The sequence below is a fragment of the Sus scrofa genome, chromosome 8 (assembly GCF_000003025.6).
Source record: "Sus scrofa isolate TJ Tabasco breed Duroc chromosome 8, Sscrofa11.1, whole genome shotgun sequence".
Classification (NCBI taxonomy): Eukaryota; Metazoa; Chordata; class Mammalia; order Artiodactyla; family Suidae; genus Sus; species Sus scrofa.
This window is the reverse complement of record NC_010450.4, coordinates 133,529,197-133,551,443: the sequence shown is the minus strand read 5'-3', so window position 1 is coordinate 133,551,443 and position 22,247 is coordinate 133,529,197. Positions and strand designations below refer to the sequence as shown.

The following is a 22,247-nucleotide window of genomic DNA, read 5'->3' as shown; positions in this document are numbered from 1 at the left end:
CATCATAAGTGACTAGACATAGTTCCCAGTGCTACACAGCAGGATCTCATTGCCAATCCATTCCAAAGGTAATAGTTTGTATCTATTAACCCCAAGCTCCCAATGCATCCCACTCCCTCCCCTTCCCCCTTGGCAACCACAAGTCTATTCTCTGAGTCCATGATTTTCTTTTCTGTGGAAAGTTTCCTTTGTGTCATATATTAGATTCCAGATATAAGTGATATCATATGGTATTTGTTTTTCTCTTTCTGACTTACTTTACTCAGGATGAGAGTCTCTAGTTCCATCCATGTTGCTGCAAATGGCATTATTTTGTTCTTTTTTAAGGCTGAGTAGTATTCCATTGTGTATATATACCACATCTTCCTATTCCAATCATCTGTTGATGGACGTCTGGGTTGTATTTTTTTGATCTAGTTTGATGAGTGCATGCACTTTAGATGAATTCATTTTGACGTATTTTAAGATCAATAGTTTATGATCATTTCAGGTTTTTCACATTTTTAAAAACTAAACTGATGAATCCAGAAAATGAAAATAACTAAAATTCATTGGGAGCATATTATTTTCCAGGAACTATTCTAAGTAACTTTGTATTATTTAAGTTGCACAACAACCCTAAGCTGGAGGTACTAACCTTAGTTTATATGAAGAAATCGAAGCACAGAAGAATTAAAAGTGACACAGCGCTTACGTCAGAATGTCCTGTCACTCTGGAGACAGGACTGTTGTTCACAGTGCTTGACAGGTTCTTACAGAGCACACACCTGTGTACCTTCGAGGAGCCAGGCGATGTTCATGAATTCGGTCTTTGGATGCCGTTAGGAAGGTCTGCACCTGTAATTTTGCCAACTAGCTGACCCATCATAAGAGTAAGGATGTAGGATTTCCCTGGTGGCCCAGTGGGTTAGGGATTCAGTGTTGTCACTGCTGTGATGCAGATTTGATCCCTGGCCTGGAGCTTCTGCATGCTTCAAGCCCGGGAACCAAAAAAAAAAAAAGGGGGGGGGTGTAGTTTAAACACGAAATGTGACTGTCTAATTTTTTGAAAGACATCTTTGAATATTTTAAAAACTTACTTTCCCACCCTACTCAGTGACATTTACTTTGATGACATGCATCTATTTTTGTATTAATTATAATCAAAAGGCATACAAATGTTATTAACTTTAGGACTCTAGACAGTGTATTGACCTACTGTGACTTTCCCATGGATTAATTTAAATTATACCTGATATACATAAAATTGTTATATTAATCTTTTTGTAAGTGAGGTTAGATTTTTTTTAATAGAGGAAAAATGACTTTTCAATGAGCTCTCCCCACTTGGGTGTGTAATGGAGAATTTACGAAGCTTTTTAAATGTATTCAATGAGAAGCCCTTATCGATGCGAAGGTATTGTTATTTTAAGAAAGAACTTTTAATGACTTTTTGATACTTCGTGGTACTGTAGTATTTTCTTTCACATTCATGGTGCTATTTACATATGGCATATCTCTGTTACTATATACGAGAGGTTATGGTAGGCCAGGCAATGGCCCCACCCCAGATATCCAGGTCCTAATCCCTGGAACCTGTGACTGGTACCTTATGTGGCCAAAGGGACTTTGCAGATGTGATTAAGATGAGGGTCTGGAGACGGGGAGAGGATCCTGGAATCATGGCGTAGGCCCCCAGTGTAGTCGCAAGCGACCTCATAAAAAGAAGTTGGAGGGGGTTTGGGAAGTAACTGTGAGCAAGGAAGCAAGAGATTAAAGCGATTCAGGGGAGGGGTCACGAGCCAGAGAACGCCGAGGGCCTCCAGGAACGAGGAGACAACAAGAAAATGCATTCTGGGAGTGCCCGTCGTGGCTCAGTGGTTAATGAATCCAACTAGTATCCAGGAGTTTGTAGGTTTGATCCCTGGCCTTGCTCAGTGGGTTAAGGATCCGGCTTTGCCGTGAGCTGTGGTGTAGGTCGCAGACACAGCTTGATCCTGCGTTGCGGTGGTTGTGGTGTAGGCCGGCGGCAACAGCTTCGATTCGACCCCTAGCCTGGGAACTTCCATATGCTGCAGGAGCGGCCCAAGAAATGGCAAAAAGACCAAAAAAAAAAAAAAAAAAAAGAAAAAGAAAAAGAAAAGAAAAGAAAATGCATCCTGCCTGGAGCCTGCAGGAGTCAGCCCTGACAACACCTTGACTTCAGCCTGTGAAACTGACTCCAGACTTCTTGTCTCCAGCACTGTAAGAGAATAAATTTATGTTGTTATAAGATATAAAATTTGTGGTTATGGCAACTTCATAAAGCTATAGTCATCTCATACACAGGTAGTGTGATGGAGTATGGCAATCATAGTCTGACTGGAAACGTGTCTTGAAGCCAGAAATTTCTGAAATTTCGCCTCAGGCGTTGGGTGATTGCGCTGTTATTTCCCTTTTGACATGGATATCTTGAAAAAGGCGGTCTGCTCCACCTCTGATGCCCGGAGAAGCAGTAAGAGGAGAACCGGGGAGAGAATATCCAAGCTAAAAGGTGGCATGGCAGGGATCGGGACAAGGTGCAGTGCAGGGAAGAGCTCTTGATTGACGAGTCATCCTTTTGAGGAGGAACAAAGCTGAAGGGCAAGGGGGAGATGGAAGAGGAAAACAACGATCGTGTAGCAGAGGGTCCGAGGAGGGAGGAGCTGCGCTGGGCAAGGTTGTGAAAGTTGCTGTTAATTCAAGACACGCCGAGACCGGGATGAAAGTGCCTCAAAGTACGTTCACTTTGACCAGCAAAGCACCGTGTGAAGTATGTCCATCGGAAAAGCACACAGGAAGTGAATGCATTCGATAACTTGATGCCTACCTTGCTCCTTCAGGAGCTGCAGCCTGCATCCTGTGATCAGGGCTGCAGGTGGGGGATTTAAAACCACCAGTTCAGGGGAGATGAGAAACCGCAGGCCCTTCTCTGCCTTTTAAACACTTAGGGGTGGGGACATGACACATCAGTGGGCCACTTATTGCCAGCACAGGTGTTCCTGCCTGTGCCTCGCTCACATATGTCTGTGTTCTGTTTTTGCTGCGGTTTGGGCCTCTAGCAGACCTGGACATGATATGCCGCATAGGATTTCCTAGTGTTAAGGAATAATAGTAAATAAATTTCCATTTCACATTCTTATTTTCTTAGCAATTGGGTTTATGTTGTTGTATCTTTCCTCCCTTGTTTATCCGATAAGGGGAATAGGATCTACTTATTTTTGAACTTGTCTCCAAGGGTTCTTGTCAGATAAAAAAGGAACGTTGAAACCCTTCCATTAGGGGTTGAGAGGGAGAGGAGGAGGAAACAAGGGGTAAAACAAGGGTGTTTTGTTTCTTCCTTCCCAGACTGTTTACTAGGAAACTCTGAAGCCCCTTTTCACATTCTGCCTGGTATTAAATTGACACGACACTGGCATAGAGGGGAAGGAGACCTGGTTAGAGGGCATTGTGGGTCTGATGATGGACCACATTCAGGTGTGATACTGAAAGAGCAGCCTGAGGTTATTCCATGGGGAATCAGGAGGTCTCCTGTAGCCTAGAAGAGCCCCGCGGTTGAGGCAAAGAAGAGGCAGTGGGGGACCTAGAGTTGATGGGGTGCTCTAGAAAAGCAGCCAGATTTTATCAGATACCTGGACAGTAGACATAGGGTATCATGTGAAATGAGGGAGACCGGAAAAGCACAAACAGGAGTATATCAAGCACCCCATGTGCTGCTGCCACAATGATAAGTAAGGTCCCTAAGATTTGGATCAGGTAGAAAAAGGAGGACCTAAACAAGGGAAACCTGAGATTACTCCCCTAAAGGTTAATCTGAAAGACTCTAGGTTATTCTTAAAGACTTAAATACCTTAAATGGACAAATGAATGTTTTTGTTTTGTTTTGTTTTGCTGCTGTGTAAGAACAGTGGATCAACACAGAATGACATTAGTTCTAAAAAAAATTAACTTTTTTTGGCATATTTGAGCAGGAGGGTACAAACTTTGACCCTTATCACTCAAGGTTAATCTTTTAATTTGTGGTCTTAAATCCGCTTTCTCCATCTGCTCCAGGACTGTATGCTTACTCTCTGTCTTCTTACCCATAAACTCTAAGTACTTCTTAGTGACCTTAAGATTAGTCATCTTTGACTTCATACTTGCCAAACCTAATGTTTTCTCTATGGCCCTTTTCTGTCTGGTTTCTGTGCTGATCCTGGGACTCTCTGCCCTCAGATTCCTTCTCCTTCATGCCCTGGTCTGTGTTGTAAGCAGAGGTCCGAGCCCGGTAGGCTGTTTCCTGGTCTCCCACATGACTCGCTTCTGGCTGGGTTGAGACAGGGGCAGTGATGGCCGAACACTGAAAGGGCATCTTTGTGTAACTCCAAGATCTGAATCATCCCTGGGTCAGCTTTGATTGCTATTGTTGTTTTATTCTCTTGATTTTCAGACACCTTTTTTTGTTTTTTCAAAGGTCTGTACATGTTGATTATTGCATTATGTTCCAATGGACTTTTCAATATCTTCCTTATCCCAAACTGAAACTTATATACGTTTTTAAATGATTGCACAGTATTTCACTTGTAGAAAACAGACGTTGAAGGTTAACTGGCTAAATGAATAGGTAGAAGTATGGGGTGAAGTGATGATCGGAAGCAACTTTTTGCCAAGATTCTGATATCCTGCCGAGAATCACTCTCTCCAGTGTTACTCATGCAAGAGTGTCTTTTCCCAAGGTGGATGCATGCAGAAAAAGGTGAGAAGCAGTGCTCTGTGGAAAAGACAGCTTCCTGTACAGATCTGCTTCTTGACTCATTGGAAAGAAATAGAAGTGGGCTGAAAATTAAATAGAAGCCCAGATAGTACAAATGTGGAGACAGTGCTTCTCCAAAGTATCCACCAGGGCAGAGGAAGGTAAAGATATGCTTCTGGAACCGTGGTGTGGGCCAGGAAGCCAGTCTGCCCTAAAGGGAGAGTTAAGTTGGAAGTAGGTTCTACTCTACTTGTGTGTTCATTTTACTTTGAATCAAGTTGACTTTCTCAATGCAGGGCAGGAGTTTTACTTGGCGACTTTGTGTATTTACAGCCACATTGTTCCCCAGTAGCTCCTCCCTATTCCTCCTGCTTCTTCTTTGAAAAGCACAACTCTAGGGTGCAGAGAGATAACTCCCAGGCAGCAGGTCTCCTTCCCAGAGAAAGTTTTGTTAGAGAAAGAGGGGTGGAGGCCGTCAGATGCTTGTCATGGGGATGAGAGGGGGCCATCAGATGCTTGGCATGGCATTGAAAGGTTAGGGCGGCTTCCCTTTGGACTTTTTTCTTAGCCTCGTCCCGGTGCCTCAGGATTTAGGGTAAGACTGGTTTTGACCCACGTGAGCAACAGCATTTCCCTTCCATGTTCTAAATGAGTCCATCGTCCTCTTGTGAAACTGCCCATAAGAGAAAATCCCATCTTGCCGGATCACTTGTGTGTCCGGCTGCAAACTGCAAATCTAGTTGCGTCTTCCCCATCTGCTGAAACATTGTTACCAGGGTCCCAGAAGACAACGGAGAGTCATATATATGTTCATTTTATGGAGGCGGACATTCCTTGCTGTGCACTTCAGCTTTGCTCTTCCCAGACAGCTGTAATCTCACTCAGGAGGGAAGTGTTGCGATGGTGGGAATAGAAGCTTTGAATACACTGTAAATCTGATATGCAAATGTGATCACAGTTGCGTTATTTGCTAAAGTTCATTCTGAGGTACTCTGGGATGGGATTAATTTTAAGGGCAATACAGCATGTAGTCTACTGAATTTAGAGGGCCTCAGGTATAATTGAACCTGCCTGTTTTCTTTTTACCAAGGGAATTTTTCATATAAAATGGAAGCATAACCGTTAGAGTAGAACACTGCAATGTCTTATTTTTACTGGGGTTTAGACTATACCTGGAGATGAGCTATAGGATAAATGGGCCTATTGAAGCATAGGTCAAGCTAATAAAATAAAAATATGTTAAATTTTGTCTATTTATATACTCTTTTGTGCATCGCAAGAGTGCCTTGTACTTTTTGGAGAAAAGCTTCTTTTATCTATATCTACCTACCTACCTGTCTTTTCAAACTCTTTCAGATTTTTCCCAGCTGTAATTTATCATTTCCTTATCAAAATTTATGTTCCGTAAATCTGCAACAATCATTTGGCAATTGGTCTTATAATATGCTGTTTTAAAATTGATGTTTAGATTATGTATTATTGCACAACGTGTATCTTTTTTTCCTAACTGGATTATAAGCCTTCAGAGAACGGGGACTCTGATTTCCTTTTTGTATTACCCAAAAGTCCTAATGTAGTTCTCAATGAATATTTTATTGAGTTTCCGTTATAGGTGCACCTTGTTTTATTGTGCTTTGCTTTATTGCACTTCACAGATATTGCATTTTTAAAAATCGAAGGTTTTTGCCATCCTTGCATCGAGTAAGCCTATCAGGGCTCTTTTTTCAAAGCGTTTTCTCATTCCACGTCCCCGTGTCACATTTTGGTAATTCTTGCAATATTTCAGATGCTTCACCAGTAACAAGATTATAGCTTTCCGAAGGCTCAGCTGGTGTTGATCATTTCTTAGCAGTAAAGTGTTTTTTAAATTAAGGTATGTACATTTTTTTTTTAGACACGAGGCTATTGCACAATTGATGGACTGCAGTGCAGTGTAACATGCTTTTATATGCACTGGGAGACCAAAACATGGATGACTTATTTTCCTGTGATATTTGCTTTATTGTGCTGGTCTGGAAGTGCACCCGCAACATCTAAGAGGTTTGTCTGTATATTGGCACATTTGTTAAACCCGTAAAATAAAACCGAGCCTCAAAATATTTTGCAATTACTCAGGAGCCAGGTGTATGAAGTCACATTATTTTTCTCTTCATGGAAAACTACCCATGCCAATTTATTTCATGAATATTGCTGAGAGTTTAGCTTTTAAGCAATGTTATGTATGGTCATTTTTTTTTTCAGTTCATGAAATTATTTTATTTTTACTCTGGGTGCACAAGAAGACATATTTTCCATTATCCCCTTGACTCTAGGGACTCTGTCACTAAGCTCCTCCAATGGAAAGTGAGTGGGAACGAGAGATGCCAGTTCCAGGCCTAAATGTAAAAGTCCCCGTGCAAATCTTCCTCCATTTTTCTTCCTAACCACACAGTAGAAAGGAAGGCTTTTGAGACGGTGGAAACCAGAGTGGAAACAGTTCGCATCCTGAGTTACCACTTAGAGGAGCTACTCAGGAGATCTCCCGGACAGACGCTTTAGCTCTGGGTTTTATAAGAGCAAGAATATTGTGTTGTTATGTAAAGCTCTTGAGACATGAGGGTTGGCTGTCACAAGTTAATGCTGAATAATACATGTAGGGATTGAAGGGTGAAGAGCAAGAATTAGAGGAAAGCAAATGAGAGGAGGGCGGCGGGGAGATTGGGATCAAATAATGCAGTCTTCAGTTGGGCTCCATGGAGGCATGCTCAGAAATAAGCCATCGCTGGAGTTCCTGTGCGGCTCAGCAGGTTACCAGCCTGACTAGTATTCATGATTTCGGGTTCAATCCTTGGCCTTGCTTAGTGGGTTGAGGATCCAGCGTCGCTGTGAGCCGTGGTGTGGCTCACAGACGTGGCTCCTATCCCGCTATTGCTGTGGCTGTGGTGTAGGCCTGAGCTGCAGCTCTGATTCGACCCCTGACCCAGCGAACGGTCGTATACCGCAGGTACAGCCTTAAAAAGAAAAAAGAAGACGTTGCTGGAAGTGTTAATGGTTGTGGGGACTTGAACTTCAATGGGGGCCAAATATTTAGTTTAAATGTTTTTAGACAGCAACACATGATACATATAAGAGAATATATAGTAACATTTAATTGTTGAAGTATAATAAGAGAATGAGCACTTGTGGACCCATCACCAAGCCTAAGAATCAAAACATTATCACTATTGTTGAAGCTGCCACTGTTATGGATAAATTTTAGAAATATGAAGGAAAAAAAGCAAGTCTCAGGGAGTTCCCCTTGTGGCTCAGTGGAAATGAACCCTACTAGTATCCATGAGGGCATGGGTTCGATCCCCGGTCTCACCCAGTGGGTTCAGGATCTGGTGTTGCCTTGAGCTGTGGTGGAGGTCACCGATGTGGCTCGGATCCCACGTTGCTGTGGCTGTGGTGTGGCCGGCAGCAAAACTCTGATTCAACTCCTAGCCTGGGAACCTCCACATGCTGCGGGTGTGGCCCTAAAAAAAAAAAAAAAAAGTCTCAGAAGATTATATACTAGATGATAAAATTTTTTATAAAGCTCAAAAAAGCATAGCAGAATAATGAGATATGTAGGGATACATACATGCCTAATTTTTAAGTTGTTATGCTGTCATAGTTTGCCCTAAACCTTCAGTAAAATATCTGTGGTTTTTTTTTTTAAATTTTGTGGTACATTGGGAGGACGCGTGTGGGATTTAATGAGGGAAGAGAGATGCATAAACATCTGCCGATGGTCTTGCTTCTCCATGTGCGTTCTGTGGACCTGCAGCCTGGGCCTAACGTTGAATCTTACTAGAAATGGAGACTCTCAGCGCCAATGAGACCCACTGAATCAGAACCCGCATTTTCACCAGATCCTGGGTTTTTTGTGCGCACAAGAAGCTGTGGACTACAGCACATTCTCCAGAATCTTCATGCTCTTCCTTCTCCTGGACTGGCTCCATATATGGCGTTCATCAGATAGCCCCACAGGGGGACGAAAGAATGGGGCAGGGAGCTAATGTCTATTGAGCACCCCCCTAGGAAACAGACTTCCTCTTCTGCCACTCCCTGATGCTCTGTTATAATCGGGCTTATGTTAGCAGGAGTCACTGACTCATAGAAGTCCCTAAATCGCTATAACTGCCATTTGGCCATATGTCAGTGGCATGCCTACTTCGAGGAAAATAGCAGTCGGAGCACCTGTTATTAGCTGTGCTCCCACCTAATGCCATCCTCCTGAAGAAGATCATGTGTTACAGCCGCGTTGAGGTGCAGGTGTGATGAGGAGGAGGCACTAGCGTGTTCCCTTCTCACGTGGCACCTCTGTCTCTTTGAAATGCTGGGTGTATTTCCCCTGTTAATGAATGACTTTACTGGCCACTAATGCATGCCAGAAAGCAAGAGTCTGATCCCGTTTTTACCATGTGCTGATGGATCCTGAAAGGAGTAGGGCGAAAAGATGAGATTAGACGTTTCTTTAACTAGATTTAAAAAAAGGACCGTCTCTTTAGTTCCGTAAAATGAGTTGACATGTGGCATTAAATTCATGGCTGTTATCAGTCATAGCCTTTTGGGAAGAATAATGCATGCTAAACTTTATTAGAACTATAGCTCAATTTTAATATCACAAAAGTGTTGGTAGACCAGAAGGAATGTAATTGTTTTATCAGAATGACTTTGGTTCGTGGAAATATAATTAATGGGAAGGACATCTTATGCCATCTGAATTTCCCATTTAGGTTTTAAAGATCCAACAAAAGCCTAACAGTGAAATATACTGAAAATAAATCACACCTCAGAATATAAAAGAGATTGAAGAGTAAATGAGGCAACTTCCTTATTAAGCATAGTAGATAGCATATATGCATTCACTGCCACCTCCACTGAAAACTCTGTAGAGATTTGAAAAAAAGAAAAAAGTCCTCTAAGTCCCAAGGACAAAAAGACCAGAACAAAGGAAAATGCAGCATAGTTTGGAAGGGGAAAGCAGCTTGCTCTCGTCATCTATGGCGGCATAATTAGCTCTCTGAAAACCTAAAGCATGAAAACAACTCTTTGATCGTACTTCACAGTTGTCTATGGTCAAAACTTTGGGCAGAGTTCAGTTAGGTGACTCTTCCATTTCATATAGCATGACTGTGATCCCTCAGGGGTCTTTATCTGGCAGCAGGGCTAGTTTGGACTATCTGAGATCCTTTACTCAGGCACCTGAGCAGATGCAGCTGGGAGCCTGGGCTCGGCTGGATCTCTTTCCTCCCCATCAAGGCTCAGTCAGGGCGTTGCATGCCACCTCGCCTGCGTGGTGGCGGGATGGTTTACCTGGCAGCTCAGTGCACCTACGATGAGTGTCGGAGAGACAGGACATGGAGGTGTCCCTCGGCGAAGCCCTGTGTCTGACAGCTGGCCCAGCTCCATTTCTGCCATATTTTATGAGTCAAAGTGGGCGTCTCAATAAAACAAATGAGGCAAAAATTTATGATCGTCTTCAGTCTGTTTACATATATGAACAATGACAGACTTGGAAGACAAGAGAATTCTGAAACCCAGGCCAAGAGGGAAGGAACGACAGAGGTCATCTGAGTCTGCCGCAGAGCCCTAGAAAGACTTAGAGATTTCAGGTCCTTCTGAAAGAGGGAGGGGGTACAGGAAGGGCTGAAAACATCAGGAGTGATTAAAAGTCCGCCTAAAAATGGTTAGATACCCCTGAACGAAGGATGAGGCAGGGAGCTGAGTTATGGTCCGTTATTATGAAATTTCAGAAAACTGGAAACAAAGGGAAAGTCCTGAAAGCTCCTGTGGAGGAAAAAAATTGACCAGCGTTCAGAATCGCACACGGCTTCTCATCAGCCACACTGGGTGCCAGGCAGCAATGGAGTGACATGTGCAGTACATCGGTGGGGCGGCAAAAAGCCTGATGCTTTCAGCAGGTTAAAATGTGGTAGAATGGATTCAGGTTCCTGAAAGCCAAGGGTGATCATTTCTCTTTAGTGTGCATTTCCATTCTCTATTAGATGCTAAGGTTCCCAAGGGATAGGATCTTAATTTTTTAATTTGTCCCGCATAAGGCAGGCATTTATGAGCGGTAAGTATGAATACATGGACTCGGCTCTACTTTAAACCATGATTATGTGAAATGCGGAATATCATAGTATTGCTTTGCCATGTAAAAAGTAACTTATTTCCGTCGTTGCCACTTCTTGATATCATATCTGTTATCATTATTGTGTGTGTGTGTTTTTAGGGCTGCATCCGTGGCATATGGAAGTTCCCAGGCTAGGGGTCGAATTGGAGCTGCAGCCGCCAGCCTACACCACAGCCACAGCAGTGCCAGATCCGAACCACGTCAGTGATCTTCACCACAGCTCATGGCAATGCCAGATCCTTAACCCACTAAGCGAGGAAGAAAAACTGACCAGAAAGGCCAGGGATCGAAGCCCATTCCTCGTGGATGCTGGTGAGGTTCGTTACTGCTGAGCCATGAGAGAACTCCCTCGTCTCTATTATTTAGTCTCAGATTTTTTTATGACCTGTAAAAAAGAGATCTTTTGCCTTTTTATTCTCTCATTTGGTCCAGTAGTTTAAAGGATTTTGTTGCTTGAATGTTCAGGAAGAAGAGTCAAATGTGGTGCTCACGTTTGTCAAAATACTTTCAGAGCCGTATATGTTGATCTTGACCTGAAAACACTGAGTACCAATAAATTAAGGTCAAAATATGAATTTTTCTCATGTAATTACTCTCCAGACTAGTAAAATCAGGTGTTTAATTACTCCCAGCATTAGCGTTGGTATATATACCAATAGGAATGTGTGTAATCAGCAGAAATTGGAGCTGGTAGTGAATAAAGGATGAAGCCGACTGGTTTATACAGCGGGGAAGAATGACTCTGTACCCTGGGATAATGGCTCAAAGAGACCTTGGGGATGTGTATGAGGGTCTGGAAACCGGAAAAGACTTTGGCCAGAAGTGTCAAAAAAAGCGAGATCCAGAGGGACGGGAAAGGGAAATGCAGCTTGGATCAGATGTAGAAATATTTTGGGTTTTGAGAGACTGCAGACTTCGGATAGTAGGAAGAAAAACGGACCTCAGGTGGCAGATTAGAAATACTCAGAATCAGGAGTTCCTGTCGTGGTGCAGTGGTTAACGAATCCGACTAGGAACCATGAGGTTGTGGGTTCGGTCCCTGCCCTTGCTCAGTGGGTCAAGGTTCCGGCGTTGCCGTGAGCTGTGGTGTAGGTTGCAGACGCGGCTCGGATCCCGAGTTGCTGTGGCTCTGGTGTAGGCTGGCAGCTACAGCTCCGATTCGACCCCTAGCCTGGGAACCTCCATATGCAGCGGGAGCGGCCCAAGAAATGGCAAAAAGACAAAAAAAAAAAAAAAAGGAAATATTCAGAATCAAAGAACCTAGAAAGTCACTCACTCACCAATGCATACCCATCTGCTTTTATTCTACATACAGATAATGGTGAGATTTCTTCTTTTTGTGGTTGTTATTATTATGATTTTTTTGCTTTTAAGAAGCCTGACTTATGAATGTGGGATACTTGCTTCCCATTGGTGCTAGAATTTGATGCCACTACCGAGAGTCCAAAAGAGAACCTTCTGTGACCTCACACATGCTAATTAACAAGCCATGGTATGGTAGAGTGTTTTATGACTTCCTCTCCCAAGGCGATGCCACTGTGTGTTCACCCCGAGCTAATCTCTGGCTCGTGCTGTGGTGTGCTGGGAGCTGTCCAAGCGCAAAGACTGGGACACGTAGGACCGTGAAGAATGAGTGCCTTTGTGGTGGAGAGGCCCGTCATCCTTTCCCTACACTGGCCCTCTCCTTCGGGAATCTGCTGGGAACCCAGTCCCTGGAAGGGGCAGCCTTTCCTACGATGTGACCTCATCCTCCATGCTGTGGTTGGCGGGGCCCCAGGTGGACGTCTGACCCAGGCTCAGCCTGGAACTTGGAGTTGGGAAACAGAACTTGGTTCAAATAGACCGTGCTGGGCCCTGGACCCAGGAGGTCATGTAAAGTGGGACCTGTGGCCTTGTTGGCTGCATGCAGTTGTGGAGAGGGAGGGAGCGGAGGGAAGAGGTTAAGACCAAGCTAAGGTTTGCATGACTGCTGCCTGCAGGAGTGTGGGATAGTGGCTGGCTTTTCACGTCGTAGGAGTCCTGACTTCCTTAGATACGCAAAACATCCTCCACGCCCCACAGCTGGAGTGGGATCTGCCCTTTCAACGGTCAGCGCATTCGCATTCATTCTCCCATTCAATTTGATGAGCTCAGAGATAAGGCTGATCCACTGCAGACCAGTTAATGTGTTTACACAATGTCCAGGTAATTTTAATCTCATAATTTCATAATTACTTGGATTTTATATCTCCTTTAGAACATTATGAACTTTTTGAATTTTTAAGCAAGGAATCTATCCCAGTTTATTCCTATAATAGGTGGGTAGTTGCTTTTTGAACTTGGATATTGCCTGAGCTGTAATAAACTTGGCTGTGAGAAATGTGCTTGACTTCATGGTCTAAGAGAACAGTATTCCAAGCACTGTTGATGTGTTTTCTTTTTTATTTCTTTTTTTGTCTTTTTGTCTTTTTCTAGGGCCGCACCCTCGGCATATGGAGGTTCCCAGGCCAGGGGTCGAATCGGAGCTGTAGCCACCGGCCTACACCACAGCCACAGCAACGCGGGATCTGAGCTGTGGCTTCAACCTACACCACAGTTCACGGCAAGGCTGGATCCTTAACCCACTGAGGGAGGCCAGGGATCGAACCTCCAACCTCATGGTTGCTGGTCAGATTCGTTTCCACTGTGCCACGACCGGAACTCCTGTTGATGTGTTTTCAATACATTCCCTTTAAAGTTTTACTTATAGGAAAAATGAGGGTTGTGTGTGTGTGTGTTACCGTGTAAGCATCCTCTGGCCCGAACTGCTGACTGTATTAAGGATATCAGGTCCTTTTTGACTTATGGAGGAGTCAGTTCTAGGGTCATCAGCCTGGCTCTCAGCAGTAGTAATGGGGAGGTGAGCCTGGCAGTGTGCGGCTAGAAGCCTTTGGCTGTTATGATTCCCAAATAGCCATTCCGATTGCAGATGGTGAGTAGGGCAGATGGTGGCTTCTCTGGCTTACGAACATTTGGATGAGCAGGTAGCACTAAAAATATAATTATTTGGTGATTGTTGAGTAAAATCTTATTTAGAAAATAAACTGTCTTTAGAGCTAGTTTTTCCATTTCTAAATTAAAAAAAAAAATGCCTCAACAGTAACACAAGTGTAATATCATTTAATTAGGCTGCCTCTTTGACTTTCCCCAGAGAATTCTTTCTGGCTTTTTCTGTAATACGTTATAAGATTACCGTAATGGGGCTTTCTTATTTATTTTCCACATGCATTGCTCTGATAATTGGAAAAAGCCAGAAAATTCAGCTATTGAAATGAGTGACCTTTATATTTGGAAAATTGATTTGTTCAATATAAATATAGGAGCTCTCATCATATCATTTAAAACACATAGAATTAAAGGTCAATTTAATTTTTTAGGAAAGGAAGTGATTTACTTAAAATATGCGTACCGCATCTTTCTCTGTTTTCTTTCTGTCACTCATTCTATTCTTTTGCTTTCTCCTTCCCAAGTCTAACACATTTTTGATGTTTATTTTTGCATTCGAGATTGTAATTTTTGCATCTAGGATTTTTAGATATAAGCAGTAATCAATGTGCAGGAAATTGGCAGCAAATGGGTCTTGATGGGCACAGGCTAGAGAGAGAATGTGGTTTACTCATCTTCTAGCCCAAGTCCCTTCCAGGCTTACTGTTGGAGAACAGCCTTGGGCTTTAGGAGGCTTGTTCTTTCCTACTTTTTTTTCCTCTTAAATTGAAAATTACATCAATTTGTACATTTAGAAAGAAGGAGTGTTCTAGAGTTTATTCTTAAGTATTTCATTACTTCTATTTCAGCCTCTCAGGCCTGAGGTTATTGCCTTATTTAGTTTTCAGCCTGGTCTGTGGCCCTTTTGATGAGAGGAAGACAGCATTTATCTACAAAAGGACAGCCAGGATCTGAAGACATACTTCAGCCTCTGCGGCTGTGAGCTGGAACCACTGAGTGCTCCTAGAAGCCAAGATCTCTTCCCATAGACGTGAGTCTAGGTCTCCCAAGAGTCCCAGGACCAGTTCCAACAAGCCTTATAGCCTGCTTACATTCAAGGCTGAGGCCTCCCAGATGATCCATTGATTCAAACTAGTTCTCTTCTGTCTCAGGACATACCCATGACTGATGCCCCCTCCTGCCTCTCCTTGTCCATCCAAACACTTCACTGTGCCCTCAGGAACCCAGGATCTATAATCCGGAAATTGCTCGACATTCCCCAGGCCTTGCCTAAGTGTTCCCATCACACTCTTATGCAAGTGACACCAGCTTGTACTGATACCACTTCCTCTGCGGTCACTCTAGGGGCAGCTGTGTTTTCTCTCATACTCAGTGGGAACTTTGGGGCCTGTGGTGAATACGTAGTCTCTTATGCTTCTTTGCTGCCTACAAACCTTCCTCTCTTTCTCCTTTCAAAATCCTGGTTATTTTTTAGCTCACGACTTCCGATTTCCCCGTTACCCTCCTAACAGCTGCTTCCTCTCACTCCAGGATGAACACACCCATGGCTGACTCCTTCTTCTCTTCCACTTGTCGCTCTGCTCAGTCGCTTTTGCCTTTCTAAGCTCCAGGGATCTCTCCCTCCTCTCCAGCTTCCGGACTGGTGCTTATAGTTACGGCCACAGCAGGTGTCACTCCTAATCGTACCACCTCCGACACCCCATTTTCCCCTCTGACTTAGCCTCCCAGCCTGCTGGCTCCCAACTCTTGTACTCCCACTTTGGTAATTCTACCTCTTAGAGACATCTTATCAACTGACGCGCCACATTTTTGCTATTTGTCACCCCTTAACATCCCCCCTCCCTTTTTCTCCAACTTAGATTGTGTGTTTTGACACCATAGCCATTTGCTGACATCCTTGACCTTCTGGACTTTCTCACCCACCCCATTGTATGCACCTGATCAAACGTGAGCCCTCCTTAAGCCTGGTTATCTGTGCATCCTAGCCCTGTACCAGAGCAGCTGAATATTGCGGATACCAATCTCACTGCGATGCTGGCCGACCTTGCTTCAGAGTTATGACCCCAGGTCTCTAAAGCCCTTAACGCTGTCAGAAAATCCCATTTTTCTTTTCTGGTCAATCCACCTTTATCCTCCTTACATGACTACTTGATACCTTCTTTTCTCTCTTTCCACCTCAAAAAGTGATTATTCTGTCTTAATTTCAATTGATGAGTTTGCCGTCTCTTTACTAGAGAAAATAGATGTGATCAGCAGGAATTACCTACTTTTTTTACCACGTGCCTATCGTTATAGCCACATAGTCTGCTTTTAGTCTTCAGTCTGCCTTCCTCCTCTTTTGGTCTAGACTTGCGTTTCTTGATTACTTTGCTTTCTGAAATTGTTCTTAAGTTTGTCATCTTCTTACCTTTAGCAGATGTCTAAATGTTTGAGTGCCTCCAAGTTCGTTTTTTCAGCCTCCGATATTCTCTACCCACATGTTTCTCAGGAGAGCCTGTTTATTCCCATGGCTTTAAATACCATCTAGGTGTTCAGGGCTCTCAAATATTCGGTTCCATCCTGACCTCTGTTTTGAACATCAGGAAATACCTCTCACGGCTTACTCAACATTTTCACTTGGTGTGTCTTCTTGGCTTCTCTAACCTGATATGGTCAATAAAGAACAGTTATTTAGGGTTAGGGTTAGTTTTCTCAAAAAGAAAAAAAAAAATCTATACTCTTTCAATCCTTCCATATATCAGTAAATGGTACCATCATCTACCCAGTGGTTGTTCAGGCCAAAAACATGGAAATTATTCTTAAATCTTCTTTTCCCCTCCCTGTCCACATTGAATCTACGAGCAAGTCCAGTTGCCAAGTTATGTACTGAATCTGACTGCATCTCATCATTTTTAGTGTTACAAACCTACACCAAATTGTCACTGTTTACTCAGCACACTTAAAAGTTCCTGAATCTGGAGTTCCCTGTGACACGGTGGGTTAAGATCTGTCATTGTTGCTGCAGCAGCTCTGGTTGCTGCTATGGCATGGGCTCATTCCCTGGCCTGGGGAACTTCCTCATGCTATGGGGATGGCCAAAAGAAAAAAAAAAAAAGTTCCTGAAGTTATCGTAATCAATTTTTCTATGTTTACTGCCTGCTTCTCCACATTAGAATGTAAACTCTTCAAGGACGGGGGACTTCGTCTTCTTCACTGTTGTGTCTCTAGTGCTTGGCACACAGTCAGGGCTCAATAAATGTTTTCTCCTGATTGATTTTTCCGTTTATGGAATCTTTCTTTCAGAGGAAGTATTGAACTGCATGGGATTTAGTAAAATTTTGTATTCCTAAAATCCCAGTGACCAAATTGTCAAGTCTCTGCTTCAGATTTTAAAAAACGAATCAATCATTCTAGCTCTCAGCTACAAACTGTTCATAAGACATAACTGTAAAGAGATTATTTAAAATGTAGGAGTTCCCGTCGTGGCGCAGTGGTTAACGAATCCGACTAGGAACCATGAGGTTGCGGGTTCGGTCCCTGCCCCTGCTCAGTGGGTTAACGATCCGGCGTTGCCGTGAGCTGTGGTGTAGGTTGCAGACACGGCTCGGATCCCGCGTTGCTGTGGCTCTGGCGTAGGCCGGTGGCTACAGCTCCGATTCAACCCCTAGCCTGGGAACCTCCATATGCCGCGGGAGCGGCCCAAGAAATAGCAACAACAACAAAAGACAAAAGACAAAAAAAAAAAAAATAATGTATACCTTTGTGTATGTATATGATCTATATAAATACACACACAATATGTATCTGTATACATATATGTGTGTACATATATATGCTTATATTTTATATAAACAGGGTCCTATTGTAGATTCAGTTTTTTCTTTTTTCTTTTCTGTTTGCCTCTATCTTCTCTTCCTGACTCTCTACCAAATAGTTCTCCCAACCCCAGTGTAATAATCTACTGTGTTTTCTTCTGTATGTTATTATAATTATAAAAACATATGATAGATATGCATTGTATTTATTCAAATGCATTATTACAGAGCAACACTTTGTCATGGATTGTTTTACAAAATGGGATTACATTATTGCTTAGTCATGTGGATTTTACTACATAAAAAATGCTTTTAGCAATTTGTCTTGAATCCTTTCTCTACAAATTGCAAGGTGCCTATTCTTTCCATAAAAAAAAGAAGAGTCAGTTAATGGAGTTCTCGTCGTGGCTCAGTGGTTAACGAACCCAACTAGTATCCATGAGGATGCCAGTTTGATCCCTGACCTTGCTCAGTGGGTTAAGGATCTGGTGTGGCCATGAGCTGTGGTTCAGATTGCAGAGGTGGCTCGGATCTTTTGTTGCTGTGGCTGTGGTGTAGGCTGGCGGCTACAGCTCTGATTCAACCCCTGGCTTGGGAACCTCCATATGCCACGGGTATAGCCCTAAAAAACAAAACAAACAAACAAACAAAAAAACAAAACCACACAAAAAAAGTCAATTAAAATATTCCTGTGACAATTGTGTCATATAAATGAGAAGAGAGGGCTGAAGAATTACACACCACTTTTGAATATTCCTTGGTCAGTATCTCAGCAAAGAAGAACCCAAAGTTTAACAGTGCAGTTTGTACCTACTTTCAGACCAATTGCAGGGAAAGAGAGCCTTCATTGCTGTGTGTTTAAGTCTGGGGGCCTCTGCAGTGTTGTTAATAGTAGTAGAGCCTTGATCCAGGAGCAGAATGGCCCAGATTTTAGCTCCTACTCTACAGCTGACATGTTGCCTAGCCTTTGGCAAGTCATTCGATCGCTGAGGCAGCCTCATTTGTGGGTGGAAGGAAATTAGGAACCCAAATTTCCTAGTTTCTTGCTAGGATTGTGAGCCTCATTTAGGAAGATGTTAAGTTGTTACGTTCTCTCACTTGTCAGCAAGGGGTAACGTTTGTCACCTCGACACCGTGCATTATTGTTTTGGATCCTAGGATAGTGCAGTCCTTTGACTGTGATGTGATCTACAGAAGTTAGTTGTCCTTATTTTGTTCTCTCACACAATTGAAGGATGCAACAGACATATTTGAGTGACAGTTCAGCTCCCCACTGTGTAACATGGTGGCTGCGGGCCACATGTAGTCATTCAGCACTTGCAGTGTGGCCAGTCCAAATCGATAGGGGCTGTGAATATAAACACACACGGGATTTTTAAGACAGTATGAAAAAATGTAAAATGTCTTATTAATTGTTAATATCAATTGTACATTTAAATGACACTTTTTAGATATATAAAGTTAAATAAAATATTAAAGTTAATATCACCTGTTTTTTAATTAAAGTTGTATAGGTGTCAAGAGCCACTCAGCTGAAGGTATGACCTTAATGGGTATGTTTGTACCAGGTGAGCATGCTGCATACCTGCAGCTGACACCTGCTGGGACTTTGCCAGCCTACCGTGTTCCCCATGCCTGAGGGCTCCTGTGAGGTCATATTCAACGTAAGATCCAGTCCTCCCATTTCAGGTAGATGATTGAACATGTGTCATACTAAGGAGCTAGCAGCCTGTAAATACTCTGCTGTTCTTCTTTTCTTTTTTTTTTTTTGTCTTTTGTCCCTTTAAGGCTGCACCCACAGCATATGGAAGTTCCCAGGCTAGGGCTCTAATCTAATCGGAGCTGTGGCTGCTGGCCTACACCAGAGCCACAGCAATGCCAGATCTGAGCCATGTCTGTGGCCTACACCACAGCTTACAGCAACGCTGGATCCTTAACCCACTGAGCGAGGCCAGGAATCGAACCTATAACCTCATGGCTCCTAGTCGGATTCGTTTCCTCTGTGCCATGATGGGAACTCCTCTGCTGTTTTTCTTTTTCTTTTCTTTTTTTTTTTTTTTTGTCTTTTTGCTATTTCTTGGGCCGCTCCCGTGGCATGTGGAGATTCCCAGGCTAGGGGTCCAATCGGAGCTGTAGCCACAAGCCTACACCAGAGCCACAGCAACACAGGATCCGAGCCGTGTCTGCAACCTACACCACAGCTCACAGCAACGCCGGATCGTTAACCCACTGAGCAAGGGCAGGGACCGAACCCGCAACCTCATGGTTCCTAGTCGGATTCGTTAACCACTGCGCCACGACGGGAACTCCTCTGCTGTTTTTCTTAATTAGCTTTAATGGATTGGTTCCCCTAACAACTCTTTGTTTCTATCATAGGAATTCAGGATGGCTCACACATTCTGTCTAGTTCTTTTTTTTGATCATTCTGCCCAGACCTCAGCTCTAATTCCTGTCTAATTTCACCGTTCAGCCTTCATCTCTTTAGCTGAGACTTTCTTATCATGACCTTCTCTCAAATCCTGCATTAGCTGTGTCTCCCAAGCCTGCCTCCTCCTTGAATGGTGCAGTATCCCATCCCTGATGGCTGTGCGCTCACAGTCAGTAGTCTGGTTTCATCTCTTGAGTTGGATCCAAATGTTAGTGGACTTTGTTACTGTTGAGGCTGGGCTCGAACATGTATCTTGTCTTTTATTTACTAATATTTAACTTACCTGGTATTAAATTTTACAGTTACTATTCCATACTGGGTAGATTATCTTTCAGTAATGACACATTGACTAACTGGCTTCTCAATAAAGGAGGCAAATATGGTAAGATAATTTAAATAACCGTAAAGCAAACCTGTCAGGATAAATGCATTCAAAAGCACAAATTTATGTAGTTGTGCTAACTAACCTTATTGTGGTAATCATTTCACGATTTATTTGTACATCACATTGTCATATTGCACACCCTAAAATTACACAAAGTTATTTTCCAATAATATTTCAGTGAAGCTGGGAGAAAAATATGAAAGCATAAATCTTTGGAAGCTACACAGATATTCTAATTACATTGCCAATCCTCAAAGCATTACTTTGTAGTCACACTTTATAGAGTTCGATTTTTATGTTCTCTACCTTTGGTCTCTACTATTCCAAGGAGCACAATCCTAGGACATCAGAACACATGCACAGCAAGCCTATGAATGGCCCACAGCTAAGGGGGAGAACGCAGGTGGATGGCAGACCCAGCACTGCAAAGAATGAGGGCGGGCTGGAATGATGGGCCAAATCAAACAAAATTACATGTAATTGGGGGTAATTTTAAGGTCAGACTGGTGTCCAGAAGATGAACTACCTGAAATAAAAGGTGGAGAATGCAAGGTTTGGCCACCTTATAAGAGAAAAGGATTTAGGATCCCTCGTACTGAACTAGCTTAATAAAATGAGATTTCAGTTTCAGGGAGATGTGACTTTGCTCTCTATGAATAAACATACTTTCTAACCACAATGTTATCATAATTGTTCTTATCTTAGTTGTTTTGGCTTTGGAGCCAGAAAACGTGGAAAGGCCAGACGTATTTTACTTTATGTATGTTTATTATTAAAGTGGACTCTTTCTTGTGACATTGACAACTTAGTGAAAGATTCAAAAACATAAGAGGCTAATTGACTCATTCATGGTCTCCATATCTGTTTGGTAATTCATAACAACTTCAAAAGCAAATATGTTTAAGTTTAGACTTTGGAGTTCCTGTGCCAGGGCGCCGTGACTGTGTCAGCAGGCTTGGCCCCCGATTCGGAGGTTAGACCAACCGGTGGTGTCTCTCATTCAGCTGGGGTAGAGGAGTGTGACAGCTCTTCGTTGGCCTCAGTGACAAAGGTGGTGTAGGACACCGAGGTGGAGATCGAGGACTTCCAGCATGACGAGGACTCAGAGGCGTGTTTCTGTCTTCGCCTGTGTGGGGTTGTCACTGATGAGGATTTAGAGACTGGGGAAGGGGTGGCCGTGTGGCTGAGCTGCTCTCATTCTAACAGCGATTTATGACAAAGATCAGTCTCTGTGTGGAGAAACATCCCAGCCCCTCCACCAACAAAGAATTAGTAAATTGCTGAAGAAGACATTAGGAATCCAAATCCTGAACAGCTGGACAAACATCAAGGAGGAACAATCACATGCAGCTCAAGTGTGCCTTTACTGGCTTTTTCGGGGCCACCCGTTTTGTGGTTTGCGGTCCAACAGAACGTGGATCCTTTCCACTGACCTCCGAGCTCGTCTTCAGTCAAGGAATTGAGGTCACAGCAGGACACACCTGGATTCAGTGTTTGGAATTCTGAATTGGAAGTGTTCCTAATTTTCCATCTGAATTGAAAGGAAAACTTCACATTAGTGCTTGCTTTTTCTGTGTCATCTTTTTTTTTTTTTTTTTTTTTTTTTTTTTTTGTCTTTTTAGGGCCGCACCTGTGGCATATGGAGGTTCCCAGGCTAGGGGTCCAGTTGGAGCTGTAGACACTGGTCTACACCACAGTCACAGCAACACCAGATCCTAGCTCTGTCTGCGACTTACACCATAGCTCACGGCAACGCTGGATCCTTAACCCACTGAGCAAGGCCAGGGATCAAACCTGCGTCCTCA

The 22,247-nt window shown here is 43.2% G+C and overlaps 1 pseudogene; it reads left to right on the top strand.

The window, feature by feature from the left end:
- Nucleotides 19,261-22,012, top strand: LOC110261966 (annotated as a pseudogene).